The sequence below is a fragment of the Micropterus salmoides genome, unplaced genomic scaffold (assembly GCF_014851395.1).
Source record: "Micropterus salmoides isolate LMB-PRFRI ecotype aquatic unplaced genomic scaffold, ASM1485139v1 Ms_hic_scaffold_5, whole genome shotgun sequence".
Classification (NCBI taxonomy): Eukaryota; Metazoa; Chordata; class Actinopteri; order Centrarchiformes; family Centrarchidae; genus Micropterus; species Micropterus salmoides.
This window is the reverse complement of record NW_024044237.1, coordinates 35,171,294-35,190,421: the sequence shown is the minus strand read 5'-3', so window position 1 is coordinate 35,190,421 and position 19,128 is coordinate 35,171,294.

Below are 19,128 nucleotides of genomic sequence, written 5' to 3'. Positions count from 1 at the left end.
AATAATGATAAGTAGCAGCAGTGTGAATGTCTAAACACACGTTTAAAAAAATACGCCTAGCTCTGCATTTCCTGATAAGAAACCTAAAAAAAAGAGAGAAAGAAATTAAATAAACATTCAATAATTATTTTTAACATTTTAAACAGTTGAACGGATCTGTCAGTGACGAGAGATCACTTCAGTCTGAAGACGAATATCAATGAGCGCCTGTATGCTCCTGACGGATACCTTCGTTATGCCTGTTAGCATGCTTCACTATGATACTGCTAACAGGGAGTCTGCCACAGGAACAACAAAAATAGCTTTCTATCAGAGACAAAGAGGCAAAAAAAGAAGTTGAAATGGATTTTTTTTTTGTGTGAGTGTGAAAGAATGAAAACAACTTGAGACAAAAGTGGAAAAAACAAATCGAAAGTAATGAATGTTCCAGAGAAGAAGAAGAAGCAGAAAGAGAGTTTATTTATTTAACCACATCCAACCCCCCAAAACACACACATACGTATATATCAGAGGTAACTGGACTTATTTATCTTATCAGTGGAACCTCTTCTGCTTCTCGCCCTCCCGTCTAAACTTTCCAGCTGCAGTTGATAATGCTGTTTTGTTTGCTTTCTGCACCATTTTAGCACCGTGCTGCACCTTTGTTGGTTCTGTGTCCTCACATCACAGGTTAAAAACACAGAGCCACGCTTTTATGGTCTTGCTTGGTAGCAGGGGCCAAATGATGTCCTCCCTCTAACCACAGCTGTGTCTTTATGTAACGTCACTAGCTCAACACGTGTGTTTGTGAGTAAGAGAGAAAGTCTTGTTTCCCCGGGTTCAGTACCTTTGGAGTTTAGCTTCACTCCTGTGTTTCTGTTCGTGCTTTCACATATCGGCCTTATTTGACTGTTTACGCCGTATCAGAGCTGTGTGAAGCTACGTCTGATGCACATGAAAAGGCTTTAATTGTGAAGCAGCTACAAGAAACACAACGTACTGTACACGTGTCTGAGTTAGTGGAACTTCGTTTGTGCCTTTCTTCATTAAAAACAGATCTTCACAAGTCATGACCATGTTTGATCAGAGCATCAGCTTTAAATATGGCAGGGAGGAATAGTAGAAGAAACAACCACACTGTGCTGTTCCATAAAGAGCTGCAGGGGACAGAACCAGTGGACCTCCAACACATCATCAAGATAAACACCTTCCTTTCTGCACTTTACAGTACAGCTTAAATCACACCCTTTCTGCTGAGGCCGGGCACTAAAACAAGACAATGTGTGTGTGTCTATGTGACTAATTTTGGACAACCTGTTTTGAATTTGGTCCAGTATCGAGCTAGCACGCTGCAGTCCGCAGCAGTGTAATAGGGCTGCAACGTAACAAAACGGATCCCTAAAGAGAAATAACAAGGTACAAGGTTGTTTATTAGTCTTTTTTTTTTTTAAGGCTGCTTAACGAAATGAAATTTGTAGTTCCTTCATGCTACACACAATATATAATTAAGGGTAGGCCTATATTAAAATATGGTAACATAAAATAAAAACAATACAGTTATTTATATACATCCACGAACACACCGCGAACATTCCACAGTGCATTTTTATAAATTTGCATGGGGTGAATGTAAACAGCGGAAACCAGATGATAAATGAAAGTTTCATCTTCAATCTGACATTTGGGAAACAGAGTCCAAGCATCATCGATGTAAAACAGAGTCCACCTCCTCTCATCTTGCTGCAGTCTAGTGCTGACATCTCGGAACATGGACCACCTGCGGAGTGCTTGAACCGGGATGTTGATTGGGCAGGTCTCTGCAACGATGTGGGCACAACTGTCTCTCAGTTCCATTGCTTGGTCAACATGAGTCCCATTTTGTCCAGACTGGATCTTTAGGAGCAGAATTAAGTCCAAGCTGAGCCAGCAAGGCTCCTCTCCTGGCTCTCTGAGCGATCACCGCGCCTGCCGTGACGCCTGGTCAGGTTGTTTGGGTCGGGTGGATCGTGGTCTGCTGCTCATCAATCCAAAAACCCCGTTGTCATCTTCCAATGACTGTATTTATGTCAGAGGTGCGCATGTTTTGGCAAAAAAACTAAATTTAGCGAAGTTCATTGCTCTTGTCAAAGCCACCAGACTCCCTTAACAAAAATAGTAATTTTACCTCCCCGCCCTACCTCTGCCTCAATAAACCATTTAAAACACCAAAGTCACACAATAGCACAAACAAACTAACCATCCTTTCCATAATGTTGACAGATACTTGTAATAACTGAGCCTGTCAGTGGCATTAACTTTGACAGGCCAATTGTGAAAAAATGTTGTCCCGATTTGACAAAGACATAAAAACATGGGGAAATCTGGGTCTAGGTTTAAAAACACTGACGTTACCCTTTAAGGGATGTCCCAATAATCCTGAAGGTTTTTTTTTCATTTGTGTACTTACATGTAATGGATTTACCTGTGACCCTTCATCACCTGAGCACACAGACACTCTGTATATCTTGTCCTACAATGCCTGAAAAGCCTGAACAAACACGTTTACTGGATAAATTAACCTGTTTTCATTTTCATTTTTATTTTCTATTTCACTTTTATTCTTTATTTATTCTTTATTTAACCAAGTAGGCCGACTGAGAACAGATTCTCATTTGCAATGTTGACCTGGCCAAGAAAGTGTAGACATGCAGAACAACATATAGTTACACATTGAATACACATAGTATAAATTACAAAAATACGTAAAACAGTAATGAGTCTGTAAAGAGAATATTTGAAAGTGCAGTAGTGTCTATGTACATTTAGTGCAGGTGCCGACCATTCAAGAAGGTAGGTCAGACTGTATATATACTGTAAATGGTATGGCAACAATAAAAATGACGATATACAAATAGATAGTCTATATATAATAAAAAGTACAGAGTACACTGTAATACATTGAATCGCCTTATTGCTGAAATGTGCTACACAAATAAACTTGCCTTGCCTCACCTGCCCACTAGATGTCCTGATAGTCCCACCTCTGAGAATCACATGACTCGCTTACCTGCCTGCACACCTGCTCTCTATTTATTCATCAGCCATTCTGTGTATATTTACAGACAGCAGATTTCTATAGCTGTAAACTCTCCCGATACGTTTCACTGACTCATCTCCTGTTTCTGATATTTTAGCTGTCATACACGACATCTGTTCGCTTGTTTTGATCCACGTAGGACTAAAAAACTCGCCAACTGCTAGTTTAACCACAGAGCCTTGTCTGCAAACCCGAACCTTTAAGAAATGCCTGTTAGTCATATAATTTGTACGGACAATTGCAGAGTGTTGGAGCCTGAATTCACAGGTAATGTGCACCAAGATGCATGAAAGTAAACATTTAAATAAAAAATTGTTGGTTGCGTGGAAGAGGATTTCTATGCATTTGTTGTTGTTGTTTTTTCTCTCCATGCTGCTGTTAGTCAGAGAACCATACTAAAATAAAGGAAAACACTTGAGTTTTAAGATGTGACAATGAACAGCCTCATTATCATTAACGCGATCATCGTTCCATCTGTCTGTTCACTACTTCAGTTTCATCAAACCTTCCGACTGTCTGATAAATGAAGGTGCGTCGGGCTCGGTCAGCCTGTTTTTCTATTTGTGGTGTAACAGTCAGCGATGTTGAAAGCTCCCACACACGCAAACACCTCTGGAAGTACAGACTCTCCACCAACCTGCGTTACATAATGTGTTTATGTAACAGACAGACTGAGTGTGATTTGTGCCTGCATGGTTTGATTTTGAAGATCAGAAAAATACCTGCAGTCAAACAGCAAATCAGCAGTCTGGGAGCACAGAATTAAACCATAAATTGACTGTATATTATTGAAATGATGTAAGTTTAACACCTGATGTGTCGGCTCTACTGAGAATTGACCCAGTGGTGCAGGGATCACTGCTCCAGCAGCAGAGTAACATGAAATCCTCCTGCGCTTCATCAAAATGCGCATCTTTAACTTTTTCTAATCTGCGGCTTCCCAGGCAAATGAAACAATCCAAGAAGGGAAAAATAATTGTGTCAAATCAGGTTTAGGCCAATGTTATATTGGAATTAAGCCTTACCACCTAAACTTTAGTAGCCTAAATGCTTGTGTCACTCAATCATAAGGTGCCCTTTGACCTTCAACCCCTAAATCAAGCTGCAGGAGGCAACAAATATAACTTGTCTCTTTCCAAAGATTCTTCTTTGCTTTTTTAATGTTCCCTATTTTTGAATCGGTCTTTATATGTGTTGTCCTCCTTTTTGAAGCACTCTGTATCTCATCTTGCAAGTCTGGAATGTGTACCATAAATGAAGCGTTACTGTTATGCGCCCAAAAGGCAGGTAATGTTCCTGACTTCCTAAAAAGGCTTCTGGTTCTGGTTCAACCTGGTTTAGTCATTATTTTATGCTTATAAAACCCACTAACACACTGATTGGTCACATGTAAAACTACTTTATATCAATGAGGCTCCTCAGAAGTGTAGTGACTGTGTCAAATTGTGAGTTTGTATCAGTGTGTGTGTGATGTGCATACGGATAACTGCGTGTGTGTGTCGGATAGTAAGCAGATGCATGATTCTGTGAATATCTGTTGGTGAATTTGTATGTAACTCTGTGAGTATTTGTGTGTGAATAAGATAGTAAGTTTGTGTGTGTGTGTACGCATATGCATGATGTGTGTGTGTGTGTGTGTGTGTGTGTGTGTGTGTGTGTGTGTGTGTGTGTGTGTGGCAGAGCGGCACAGCGCCGGGCTGCATTTCAGTGATAAGCGGTGATGACTGAGCGCAGAGAGAGCGAGGGGGGGGCTGGAGTGTGACATCCACCCAGGGGCTTATTGATGGGGAGGGGAGGGGGGGCACACAGGCACCCCTCTCAACCCCTCCACCCACTACAGCCCCTACCCCACACCTCCACCCACTCTCCATTTCTGAGTGGCGAAATGAGAGCTGCTGCACGGTGGTTGACTCTGCCTGGTGCCTCGCAGCTCGTCATCGCCACCGCCACTGTCGCTCTCCCGCTCTAACAGCACGGGGGTTACAGAATCGAATCCGTCATCAGATACGCCTCCTGGCCCTCTCGGCGCTGGAATTGAACACCTCGCTTCTTGCACATTGCGAGAGTCTAACCGGCTGTTGCACGCGTGGCTGCGCTGGCGCATGATGGATCCACCATTTTGGATTAAGGCGTTAACCTGCTTCCCGCTCCAATGGCGCCGACATCACTGCTGCCACCGAGCCGAGCTGACAGGCTGGAGCGGCCAGGCGTGTTAGTGCTCCGGACCACTGCCACCATGTGGATATGGAGTTAAACGGCCAGCTGGGTGTCAGCGTGGTGGACGAGACACGGCTGAGCATGGCGGCGTCTTCGCTCCAGCAGACAGGAGAACTGACCTGCGATCAGAGCACAACAGTGGAATTGGGTTTAATGCGTTAATAAGTAAGATTATATGTTGATCCTCTGCTGGAGACTGGACAGAAACTAACTTTTGTAACACCACCCTGAACACCCACTGAGACGTCAGAGGCAGTGATGTAAAGAAAAAAAGTTGAAATACCACCTGCTCAGCAGCAAGCAGCAGACAGACACAGTTAGAAAGTAGCTGGTGAACATGTTGGAGCATTTAGCAGCAAAAGAGCCAGACATTTCCCTCAGGAGCTGGTGGAGACCAAAACAAGAGCTAAAAGAGAGAGAATATCAGACTTACATTCATCAGATGACACAAACACGACTTCACTGGGATGATCGTGTTGCTCTGATGTGAAAATAGGCAACAGTTTTGCTAACACATTAGACACAACAGCTGTGTTTTTCATCTTCTTGTGGACTTGTACTCTTAAGTGGCCAAAGAATTATCGTAGATCAGAGGTATTTATCTGTCTGATTTTGTTGTGTAACAATATAAGCTCAAAGTGGGGATGCACCAATCTGACTTTTTCATTTCTGATACCAATACCTGGGCTTTGGGGGATCTGTGAATGCAGAGTACTGATCTGATACCAGTGTAAAATGAATAAGCTGTATTCCTCGCTGCGAGGAAGAGACCATGTTCTTTGGCATGATGTTTCTGGACAATCTGTCTGTTCTGTCTCTTTAATCCAGGTAGTTGGTGGGTGGAGCTGATACCTGGTTTGAGATGCACCACGCCTGAGCAGGCGGGCCTCAGGTGGCTATAAAGGATCCTTGCTTGATGATTTGATCCTGGGTGCTTCTCAAGTCTCTTAATTGCATCCACGTTTTTTCTCACTTGCGTCTTTTCCTTGCAGAATCCAAGCCAGGAGAGAAGGAACAAGGAGATATGTTTTTAGAGACATGAGACGTTATTTCCTCCGAAGCGTCACATGAAGCGATGTTCTTTTCTCATGACGCCGGCAGCTGATCACAGATGGATCAGCTGTCAGTCGGTTCTAACAGCTGAGAGACTTTTGATGGAGTTTGTGTCTACATAAATGTGCACTGTGTTGGTACTAATAAAGTGTCAGTTCTCAGTGCAGAGCAGCTTGATTCTCTGTTACCTGTTTAACAAACACCTGCACATGAAAAACTATAGGTTACTGTATGTCCTGCTTAGAGGCATCATAGAGGATCATTTATACTGGCACAATGCTTATTGTATATGCATTTATATTTATTCTTATATTTATTGATTCTGATGGTAAATTTGTTATTGAATAACCCACAGTATGATCACGGTGGCTTGGGATTTGTCTGTGAAGATTCTTAGTCATTCAAGTCATAGTTATCCAAAGAAGACTCTGCAGTCTACTTCCATCTGAAGGACAGAGGACACTCGTTTGAGGACCACCAGGTGCACATTTTAGACAGAGAAGATGGATGGTTTGAAAGAGGTGTCAAGGAAGCATCTATACCCGGATCGAGAAGCCGTCATTGATCAGGGGAGGGGGTCTACGCCACCACTTATCCCCCACTTACAATGCTGTCCTTTCATCACTTCCCAGGAAACTCAACAAACGTGGCCTCAGGTGAAGATACCAACGATGGTCGTTCAGTCTTGGCCTCGGGTAATCCTAACGACCCTAACGACTGTCTTTACAACAGCTAGGAACACTAACGAACCAGCGGTATCGATGATCCTGGCAAACGACCCCACTGAGGTTAAATAGCTGAGTTTCCCTACCGGTCAGTCAGAACTGAAGAAGTCCTTTGGATGAGGGACGAAACGTCTTCTAGTCACTTCAACCAAGTCCAGTTGCCCTTGACTTTAACCTTCTTTGGATGGCTTGGGATTTATTAGCCTAAATGTTTCAGGGAAATGAAGGAACTTGTATCAAAGTTGACGCTCAGTTTTTGGCTTTCCGTTTATTTCCTCTTCTGAGATCCTTTAACACTACTGCATACATTTTATTTGCAGGTCACATCACTCGTCACCGATCGATCGCTGCGTTCCATCATATCAATCCAAGCTTTTTTTTTTAGTGCAGCAGCTTCATTCATACTTTCATCAGATGCTTTGCTCGCTTCATTAGATACTTTGGTGCAGTTTAGTGTCTGACTCCTTACCTGTTTACTATGTTTTATCGTCGTCTATCTGGATTTGGATTTGCACAGGAATGACTGAATAGAAATGACAATAAATGATATAAAACATGTTTCTTGCAAACAGACTCTCCGACTCTCTCTGACTTTAATTGTCTCCTTAATAAAAGTTGATGGGTGAAATAAAAAAAAGATCTTTCTAATAAATTAAGTTGTGTCCCTTTTTTTTGCATGTTTGTCACACTGAAATGTTTCAACTCATATGAATTTCAATGTATTGAAATATTAGACAAAGATAACACAAGTAACCACAAAATGCAGTTTTTAAGTGAAGGTTTTTATTATTAATGGAAAAAAATCCAAACCTACATGGCCCTGTGTGAAAAAAGTGAAAAAAAGTGATTCCCCCCCTGTTAAAACATAAATCAACTGAGTTTTAACCATTTAAACACGGACAGCAGGACGATCGATTTTCGCCTCGAAATGCAAATGTAAAATCCATGGACGATCAGATTATTAGTCACCCTATGCATGTCACACACCTCCGTGAAGCTAGGAGGCTCAGCTAGCATCTCAAACGGACACAATTTTATCCAGATATCTCTCATCTTATCGTACACTGCAGTCTGACCACTCTAAAGAAAGTTCAGCTCCAGCTCTGATCAGCTGTGTCAACTCATATAACTCAAATCACAAAACTCAGAGTTATTAGCCGACTAATAACAACAAATGCACCTGTATATGTATATATACATATACAGTTACAACCGCTGACTTACTTTTGCCATTTTTGCTGTTTTGAGTCCAAAACCAGCTGTTTTCTGTGTCTGAAATTATTGCCCCGGGCCGCCATCTTCGTATTGTGCAATAGCTGACCTCTTTAGGTTTTGTTTCTCTCGTCAAAATGAGGGAGAGAAGTGTTGCTTTGGGAGAGACTGTCTTTATCAGTCTCTACTGGCCAAACATCCAGTATACCAAATAATTTATCTCTTCAATACGAAGAAAACGAGCCCACTTACAGCCCTGTAGGATGTTCTGTTCTCAAGTTGTGGGCCTGTAAAGCATGGGAGTGCTTTTGGTCTTTTGTTTTTATCAATATTTAAATGTTTTAGAGGCTTTGTCATTCGGAACGTGGTTGTAATAAGAAAAATCCCAATAACAGTGAACACAAACAGTAAATATGGCCAAAAATATGGAATTTGGCCTGGTTATTTATTTTTATAAACTGTTGTATATTCTTTATCAAATTTAGTTACAGTTGTATTCTTGGTGTATTAGAAGATATTCAGTTGCATTATAATAAGTTGAATGATGGTTTTGATGGTGATATTGCTATTAAAATATAGATTTTATACCAGGTGGGGATAAAAATATATTATTTTCCTTTATTGCATCACCATTTACTCTTTAATAGAAAATGAAGGTTAATTTACAGTTGATTCATATTCATTAGCTTCTGATCTATCAAAGGAGACCAGAATTATGCATTTAGGCCTAATGGTTGAGGAGTTATTACTGATTTATTTTGGGTGTTATTTTAAAGCTTTGGGACTCCAGCGAACCACAGTGAGAGACATTATCCAGAAATGGCAAAAACATGGAACAGAGGTGAACCTTTCCAGGAGTTGCTGGCTGACAAAAATTACCCCAAGAGCGCAGCAATGACTCACCCAAGAGGTCACAAAAAAACCCACAACAACGTCCAAAGAACTGCAGGCATCACTTGCCTCAAATGAGGTCAGTGTTCATCCACCATAAGAAAGAGACTGGGCAAAAATGGTCTGCATGGCAGAGTTCCAAGACGAAAACCACCGCTGAGCAAAAAGAACTAAGTCTCAGTTCGTCTCAGATTTGCCAGAAAACATCTTGATGATCCCCAAGACTTTTGGGAAAATACTCTGTGGATTGACGAGACAAAAGTTGAACTTTTGGGAAGGTGTGTGTCCCATTTCATCTCGTGTAAAAGTAACAGCATTTTAGGAAAAGAACTTAATAAAATATGCTGGTGGTAGTGTGATGGTCCGGGGCTGTTTTGCTGCTTCAAGACTTGCTGTTGTAAATGGAACCATGAATTCTGCTGTCTACCAAAAAATCCTGAAGGAGAATGTCCGGCCATCTGTTCGTCACCTCAAGCTGAAGCGCACTTGGGTTCTGCAGCAGGACCATGATCCAGAACCATCAGCAAGTCCACCTCTGAATGGCTTCAGAAAAACAAAATGAAGACTTCGAAGTGGCCAAGTCAAAGTCTAACCTGAATTGAGACCTGAACCTGCATGAATTGAGATGTCGTGGCACGACCTTAAAAAAGCTGTTAAGGCTCAAACCCTCCAATGTGGCTGAATTACAACAATTCTGCAAAGATGAGTGTTTCTTATGACATTCTTAGAGAAAGTTTACACAATTATCAGAGGAATGTTAAAGCTGAGAAGAATCTCTGAGTTTATTTCAAATAATTGCCACAAACCTCATGTTCTTGTTAAAACAATTAACTCTTTTCTTAATACTCCCCAATCAGTCTATCATGAAGCATCCTGAGGCCTGTGAAAAATTTCTCCACTTTTTTCGTGTATAAGATTGCCTTAATTAGAGTAAAATGAATTTGGACACATCAGTACTTTCAAACTTTTGCCCTATCTCTAAACACCCTTTTGTCTCGAAGATTTTAAAGAAGGCAGTACTTTTACAGTTGCAGTCCTTTTTAGATACACATGGGCGTTCTTGAGGTGTTCCAATCTGGTTTTAAGAAATTTCATAGCACTGACACAGTTGACCACAGCATCCTTATTTTTCGCCTTGAGCATGGCGTGGGGATGAAGGACACTGCCTTAGAATGGTTTAGGTCATACTTGTCGGAGATTTTAGAGTTAGTTTGGTGGCTCTGTTTCACCTTCTGTGTCCCTCACATGTGAAGTTCCCCAGGGTTCAGTTCTCGGGCCAATTTGTTTCTCAATCTATTTGCTTCCCCTTGGATCTTAAAAAGACACAACATCAGCTTCCATTTTTACGCAGATGATTCGCAAATCTACCTGCCTATCAAAAGAAAAGATGGCAGCCCTTTAACAAGATTGGTTGACTGTTTTTAATAATATTAAAGCCTGGATGGCCTTAAATTTTTTAAACTTCAACGAGAGTAAAACTAGGTCATGATTTTTAGACCCAGTGGCGCCTCTGATGTCTCTCAAATAGACCTGGGCACCTTGGAATTGTAATGCTTTGTATGTAGGTGTTAGCCAGGCCTCCCTCTCTCGTCTACAACTGGTTCAAAATGCTGCCGCTCGTCTCCTTACTGGAACTCGTAAGGGAGATCACATCACCCCTGTTCTTGCCTCCGTTCACTGGCTCCCAGTTAATTTTAGGACTGATTTTAAGATTCTGTTGTTTGTTTTTAAAGCCCTGGACTTGCTCTAGCCTATATCGCTGATCTATTGAAGCCGCATACTCCTTCAAAATCATTAAGGTCTGCAAACCAGTCACTTCTTGTTGTCCCTAAAACACGGCTCAAGAGCAGGGGGGATCGAGCTTTCTCAGTCGCAGCCCTGAGACTGTGGAATGAATTGCCTCTCCATGTCAGACTGGCCCCCAGCCTTCCAGTTTTTAAATCGCGACTTAAAACGCATTTTTATTCCTTGGCTTTTAATGTGGCATGTTGTATTTGTTTGGTGTTGTATTTTGTCTATTTATTGTTTCATGTCAATGTACAGCACTTTGGTCAAACTGGTTGTTTTAAATGTGCTTTAGAAATAAAGTTGGATTGGAATATCATAATATTTTAGTCATGAAATTGCTTCTGGTCAACTCGTGTGTTGCTACAGTTGGGTTTAAGTGATCAAACCATGCAGCCTTTCTTTAGTTAACTGATATTTATTGTTTACAGTCTAAAATAACATGATTTATCACTGTTGTGTCTGCTCTGTTCAACATTAATCTATTCATATTAAGAAGGTAAAGAGACAATTTCATGGTGTTTTCATAGCATCAAGAGTGAAAGACTCAACAAAACAAGTAGGAGAGTAGAAATGGAAGATTTTAAATTTTACTTGGACACTGTTCAACAAATACCTTTTTGATTTTACTTCAGTTTTAATGTGTTTCCTATAATCAGAGGGAAGTGGTGGAGGTGTTTGGGCTTAGGTCTGAATGAAAGATGATTCTGACTTCACTTCAGTTCTTCTCTCAGCTGCAGAGCTAAAAAAGTGTCATCTGAGATGAACTCTGTGTGTGATTATCTGGTCAGCAGGGTGGAACTTCATTTCTTTAACACTGATTGACACCGAAGCTCCCCTGCTTCCCTGCTGCACATACACCTCCATATAAAAGACACACACTGGGAGCTTCCCAGTAAAACCAGCCTAGAACTTCACTGTCTGACTGCCTTTTCTGCTCAAACTTTGTTATGTTTGTTATTTATTTATCTTTATTGAGATGAATGTTGTATATTTGTGATGACTTTTGTATACTAGGTTTTGAGGAAAAGACTGCAGAAGTAAAGTTGGTATTACAACAATTTTTATTTTAGTTAAATCTCTCCTGCGCAGCAGCAGTTCAAAGAAATTCTAAAAACACATTAGAAACTGCAGCTTCAAAAGCTTCTTAACAAATGTATGTCTGTGTTTTATTGCTGTTATTAATCATACCATTTGCACCTAGTAACAGCTGGGGAAGGTACATATTTAATGGATCGTTGATTAATTGACTTCACAGTTTCAAAGTTACTTTTTGCTGCAATTTAATGACAGAATCCCTAACAGGCCACAGTGGGAATTTATTTTTCTGAAATACTTTTATCCTTACTTTGCTTTGTAGTTCCCCCACAGTCTCCTCTGTCCTTTTATGGACAAATTTACGTGGATTTACAAGGTTGCACCCGTTATTTGCAAATCCATCACTACATTTGTGTGTAAAGTCCTGAGTTACTAACTGATTTACTTAAAAAATTTAGAAAGGTCTTCGCTAGTAAAGACTTTAAGAGTGTTTTTCAGTTGCCCGTTAACATGTGTAAAGCCATCAAAGCAATCAAAATCAACTATGTAATCAGGAAGTCAGAAACTGTAACATTCAATGATAGGAATTACCTGATTAAAGGTATATATTAGAGTTCTATAACAGACGAACCAGACGATATGTTGAACTTTACAGCCAGTTTGACTTTGTTTTATTTATATCTGCGTGTGGAGAAATATGTCCGACTAAGTAGTATTTTTGATGTTTTGAATGAGGAACCCATGCTTTTCGGTCATTCAAGCTAATGTTATTTTGTGATTTGATGTAGAAAATGTTTTCTTTGTAAAATCTTTCCAGTTTAATTTTTAAACACTATTTTGATCAAGTGTCAGATGTGCCCACCATCATCACTGCTGCACTGCAGTTGCCAAAAGTCTTCGTGCTGTGTTCACTTTCATTTCTGCCGTTATTTCTGCGTTGCGTGGAAGCACATCTCTAATGCGATCCACCACAAATATCATCCATGCACGATCTAATCTGTAGCGTTTCATTCATGTCATTCTGTGTTTCGAGAGTATTTCTGCTATCTCTTTGTCTTCACAATGTTTTCTCCTTTCTTAAACTCTTAAGCCTCTTAAAAGTCCTCCATACTCCTAAAAGTTTCAGCTTAGGCACTCTCTTATGGGCTAAGATGCTTTGTGAAAAACTTCTCATGTTTACCAGGATCTAGTCTTAACTGTGAGGGGAAACTTGTAGAATTTTGTTACTTTTGCTATGAATAAGACCCCTGTTCTTCAGAGGAGTAGTCAAGCAGACAGTGTGGAGGGCTCTCTTCATTTTCTCTCAAACTATGGGTGAATGTTGACCTACAGCTAGAAGGCCAAGTGCTTTTCAGGGAAAGGATTTTAAAAGGAAGCTTTTGTAACTTTTCACACTGTGAATTAAAATTCCACAGAGCAGTTGACTTTTGCACGAAAACAGAGGACTTCAAATCTGTTTTTAAATTGCACCTTAACAAATGTTATGGAATGTCTGAGTCGATAAGTCTGTAGTCACACAGTGAGTCTGCAATGCTTATTACAGACCAGGGGCTGTAGTCACAAAGGATGTTATCTTAGCCCCTAAATTGTGCTAAATGTTCCTAAAATGAAAGTGGTTCTGCGAGGACTTATAAACTAAAAGGGAGGAGGTTGGCCCTGTTTCTACCTGTATGAATGACATCATATTTCTGCCTGTATGGAGTGGTGCCTTTGGTGGGAGAGACCCGGGTTTGAGTCCACTGTGAGACACCAACGTGTCCCTGTGCAAGACACTTAACCCCTAGTTGCTCCAGAGGCGTGCGACCTCTGACATACTTAGCAATTGTAAGTCGCTTTGGATAAAACCGTCAGCTAAATGAATAAATGTAATCTGTATGAGTCATAGTTGGGTGAGAGAATGACTTTAGTATTTTCTCTGCTGTTCACCCTCTCTGTCTTAGGGTGGTGCTTATCTGTGTGTTCCCAGTCTGAGTTTCAATGAGTTGACTGCAGATTGAACCGGAGACAGATGGCACCTACTTTAAAAGGACACCTGCCGATGCCGTGGGGTCTCTTCCTTTTTCCTGCCTCCCAACCAGACCATGTTAAAACAGTTTCCAAAAGCTGTAGTTTGTTATCGTTAGCATTAATGTTAGTAAAACCTGACAACTTAAAAGTCAGAAAGTAGAGGAAAACACATCAATACCAACACTGACATTCAGACCCTCGGCTGCAGTGCAGGTATTTGACACGTGTTGATGACTGTTAGCAGCCTGCAGGTCGGCTGCAGTCCTCCCTGGAGAAATAAAGGTGTAAAACAGCTGGATGGGAGTTAGTGCAGCTGGTGTTATACATCACTCGCCCCACTGCTCCCAATTAAAGCCTGGAGGCAGACTGGTTAGGAGCTCCGTGGAGACTGACCTTTGAGTGACAAAGCTTTTGACTCTCATTAGCTAACCATGCAGCTGGTACTAAACGCAGTCCAGCATCGATTTTGGATCTGACTTCATATCTCCTGCTCGCTTGTTTGTTGTCTAAGCTGCATAAAGACGCTTCCTTCACATGTCCTCTTGTCCTCAGTTCTACCGTACGTTTGTCCAGGTGTCCACACTGCTCCATAGTTTGTAAGGATTTTCTTCTGAGAGCACTGGCTTTAGGGGCTTAAATACTCATGACGAGTTTGGCGGCCTGAATAAACCAGGCTTTGGCAAGTGTAGTTAAGTCAGTAGTTGACCATACACATGGCTGTAATAAACAGACGTATACGTTCCAAACCAGAAACAAAACTTGATCACAAGTCACAGGTCTGTGTCTTTTGTTGCAAAAAAATCTGCTTTAATAAAATAGACAAACGGAGGGAGATCCGGTGGGTACATGAGACCCTCTGAAAGAGGAGACACTGCTGGTAGTAGCCTACCACTTGGTCCAGTAGCAATGAAGGTCGGTTCGAGGCGTATTTTAGGATGAGTCGGTCCCAGTTTGTTGCAGTCTCCGGAAAATCCAAGCAACTGTAAACTTCCGTCAGCAAGTGTGGGCCCGTCTCTCCATTCATTCGATTGGACAATGGAAAAAAACGCGAATGACGTCGGGAATTTTCTGGCCAGAGTTGAGTTGAATTTTTTTTAATCCGTGCGTTCAGAGTGCTCCTTTGAAATCGCAAAGCGCAGCAGGCGGCCAAAACGCAAGGCGTGCAGACAATAGAATATGATAAAAAAAAAACAGCGCCTCTCACTGCATAAAACGCGTTCTGTCTGATTCGGGGCCTCAGTTTTCGGCTGTGATTCCTGGTGCTCTTTCACCAGGGAGGAGCTCATGAACATCAGGGGAACAACTCCAGCGGATTTAATTCCCACTTTTCTCGCGTCTTCAGTGGAATTACTGAACATTTTGGTGAAGGGCTCTCTCGTTGTCGTTCACGCTGTGAAGCGCCGCAGGAGAGGGAAAAGAGCTGGGTCGCTTGTGCGTCTTCACCGGCGGGGACTCTGCCAACCATTACTGGCAAAATTTCTCTCCAACGTGCGCTCACTGTGCAACAAAATGGACGAACTTCAGCTTCTGGTGAGGGAAAAACTTTTATTCATCTTCTGTTCTGTGTTTCACGGAGATGTGGCCATTCATTCACTATGGTCAGTGTTTACATCTTGCCGCACGCCAACGTTCAGGACGCACAGAGCATGCTGGCCGACCGGATACTGTGTGTGGAGCAGACAAACCCGGACTCCCTTGTCATTTTTCTCGGTGACTTTAAAAAAGGAAATCTCAGCCATGAAATACCCAAATACAGACAGTTTCTAAAGTGTCCAACCAGAGAGGGGAACACTTTGGATCACTGCTACACCACAGTTAGCAGTGCCTATCACGCCTTCACAAGCGCTCCACTGGGACACTCAGATTATGTGATGGTCCATCTGATTCCTGCTTACAGGCAAAAGCTAAAGTTCTGTAAACCTGTAGTGTGGGCATCGAAGAAGTGGACCAGTGAAGCTGTAGAGGACCTCCAGCTCCAGTGTTTGGACTGCACTGACTGGAATGTTTTCAAGACTGCTACCAACAATCTGAGTTTACAGAGGCTGTGACGTCCTACATCAGCTTCTGTGAGGACAGCTGCATTCCAACACGCACCAGGGTGAGTTATAACAATGACAAACCCTGGTTCACAGCTAAGCTCAGACAGCTAAGGTTGAAGAAGGAGGAGGCATTTAGGAGTGGTGACAAGGCCGGGTGCAGGGCGTTAAAGTACAGGTTTAGCAGGGAGGTGCGAGAAGCTAAAAGACTGTACTCAGAGAGACTGAAGAACCAGTTCTCTGCAAATGACGCCACTTCTGTCATGAGGGGGTTCAGACAGATCACAAACTATAAACCCAAAGTCCCCCACTCTGTAAACGATTCTAGCCGGGCAAATGAGCTGAACTAGTTTTACTGCCGCTTTGAGAGTCAGTTCAGCTCTGCTTTTAACACCATCATCCCGGCCCTGCTGCAGGACAAGTTCTCTCGGCTGAACGTGCCTGACTCCACCTGCAGGTGGATCACAGACTTCCTGACGGACAGGAAGCAGCACGTGAAGCTGGGAAAAACATGTCTCTGACTCCAGGACCATCAGCACCGGATCCCCTCAAGGCTGCGTTCTTTCCCCCCTTCTCTTCTCCCTGTACACCAACAGCTGCACCTCCAGTCACCAGTCCGTCAAGCTGCTGAAGTTTGCGGACGACACCACCCTCATTGGGCTTTATCTCTAGTGGGGATGAGTCCGCCTACAGGTGGGAGATCGACCATCTGGTGACCTGGTGCAGCCAGAACAGTCTGGAGCTCAACGCTCTGAAGACAGTGGAGATGGTCGAGGACTTCAGAAAGAGCCCAGCCCCAACTTCGCCCATCATCCTGTGTGACTCCCCCGTCACCACTGTGGACTCCTTCTGCTTCCTGGGCACCATCATCTCCCAGGACCTCAGGTGGGAGCTGAACATCACCTCCCTCACCAAGAAGGCCCAACAGAGGATGAACTTCCTGCAGCAGCTGAAGAAGTTCAGCCTGCCAAAGACAATGATGGTGCACTTCTACACCGCCATCATTGAGTTCATCCTCAACTCCTCCATCACCATCTGGTACGCTGCTGCCACTGCCAGGTACAAGGGCAGGCTGCAGCGCATCATTCGCTCTGCAGAGAAGCTGATTGGCTGCAATCTTCCTTCTCTTGAGGACCTGTACGCCTCCAGGACTCTGAGGTGAGCAGGAAAGATTGCAGCTGACTCCTCCCACACACAAACTGTTTCAGACTCTCCCCTCTGGCAGGAGGCTGCGGTCCATCAGGACCAAAACCTCTCACCACAAAAAAAGTTTCTTCCCGTCTGCAGCCTCATTAACAAGACCCGGGCCCCCAACTGACACTCCCCCCTTGCAAATGATACAAATGTCTCTGCACATGTAAATACTGTTTCATCTCGTGTCGGGCTCAGACCTGGCACATCGCACATATTTGTTGTTGATTGTTGATCTTTGTTGTTGTATATTTTTATGTTATATTTATATGTACACAATATTCTCTTCCGTTGCGTTACTTCTGCAGAATAATGCACATGTACATATCTGCAACGTTCTTCTTCTATTCCATATTTATATAATTCTACATTTATTTATGTCGACTGTATGTTTGTCTACATGTAGCACCTTATCACCACAGCAAATTCCTTGTATGTGTAAAACACTACTTGGCAATAAAGCTCCTTCTGATTCTGATTAGGATGTCCTGCAATTTTTGGTTGCCCATGTCAGAACAGAACTAGGTTAAAGTCTTCAAGTTTGCCGCACCTACTGATTGGAACCTTCTTCAGACCTTTTTGAAACCGACTGACTTTATTTCTTATAGTCAGTTTGTGTCAATTCCTAAGGATATGGAGCAGATGAAAATTGGTCAGTGTCTTTGTCCTTAATCTTATTTTTGCCTTATTTGTTGAACTAGGAGGCTTATGTTTATTTATGTATGTGTAATTGCTGTCTTTTATATGTTTGAAACTTGTCCGTCATGTTCTTTTTGCTGTGTCGTGGCCAGGTCTCTCTTGCAAGAGTCTCAATGAGCCATAAATGAAAGAAATTGCATTGACATAGGTCGTTTGAAAGCTTAGCTTAGCTTGAAATCAGTGTACGCTGTTTTAAGATCCCAACATCACTGCAGTTGCTTATTTTGCAGCAGGAGTGCATACAAAAAGTAAAGCCAACATGTTCAACATGTTTCTGCTCTGTTTGAGGATCTGAGGCTCTGGCTCATCAGGAGGCAGCACATAACTGGGAGCTAAAGCATGAAGTGCTTCAGTAAAATCTCCATGTCAGTTCTAAAACTTCACTATTACCAGTGAAGAGAGGCCAAAACAGGGCTGATGTCATCTTGTCTTCCAGTATTTGTTTAAAGTTGTAGCAATAATCTAACCAAGATGACATAAAAGCATCTATGACCTGCTGGAGATCGGGTCAAGAGGGAAAAGACCTTATTTTTTAGATGCTCCTCAATTGATGAAATCATGACTGAACAACTTTTGCTACTTGTTTTTCAATGAAAGGTGAAATTTGACACACCCTGGCCTGCAGGTTTGACGTTTGTAGACAGGGTGGTGGGTTGTTTTTGTAATACTGATAGGACAATTAAAATTTCAGATTTGTTTTCATTTAGCTGGAGAAAGTTTTGGGACATGCAGCACTTTATTTCTGACAGACAAGGTAATATCCAGTGTTTCCCTACACAAAGCCTTTACTTGACAACCCATTTAATGGCTGCACCGGAGCAGGTTATGTTCCAGATAAGATATCACTGCTGTAAAAGCACCGCCTACTGACCAATCACCTCTCTTAGAAAAAGACATCACCGTTTGTATGTTTGGTAGTTTAACCTGGATTATGTCTTTAAGTTCTTCAAGAGAAAAGAAAAGCAAGGTGATCAGGTTAAAGTAGTAGTAGAAATAATAAATAACCTTACTGTAAAATAGGGTAGTGTATTCTTAATATGTTCAAGTAAAATATAAAAATACCTTGGAACACTACAGGTCACAAAGAAGAGGCCTCCCACCAACCACTAGAGAAAGTTCTGTTGGATCAATATGATTAAACCCAGTCTAGAGCACTTTCCAAGGCAATCCAGTAGAATAGAATGATCGACAGTGACAAATACTGAGCTGAGATCTCCAG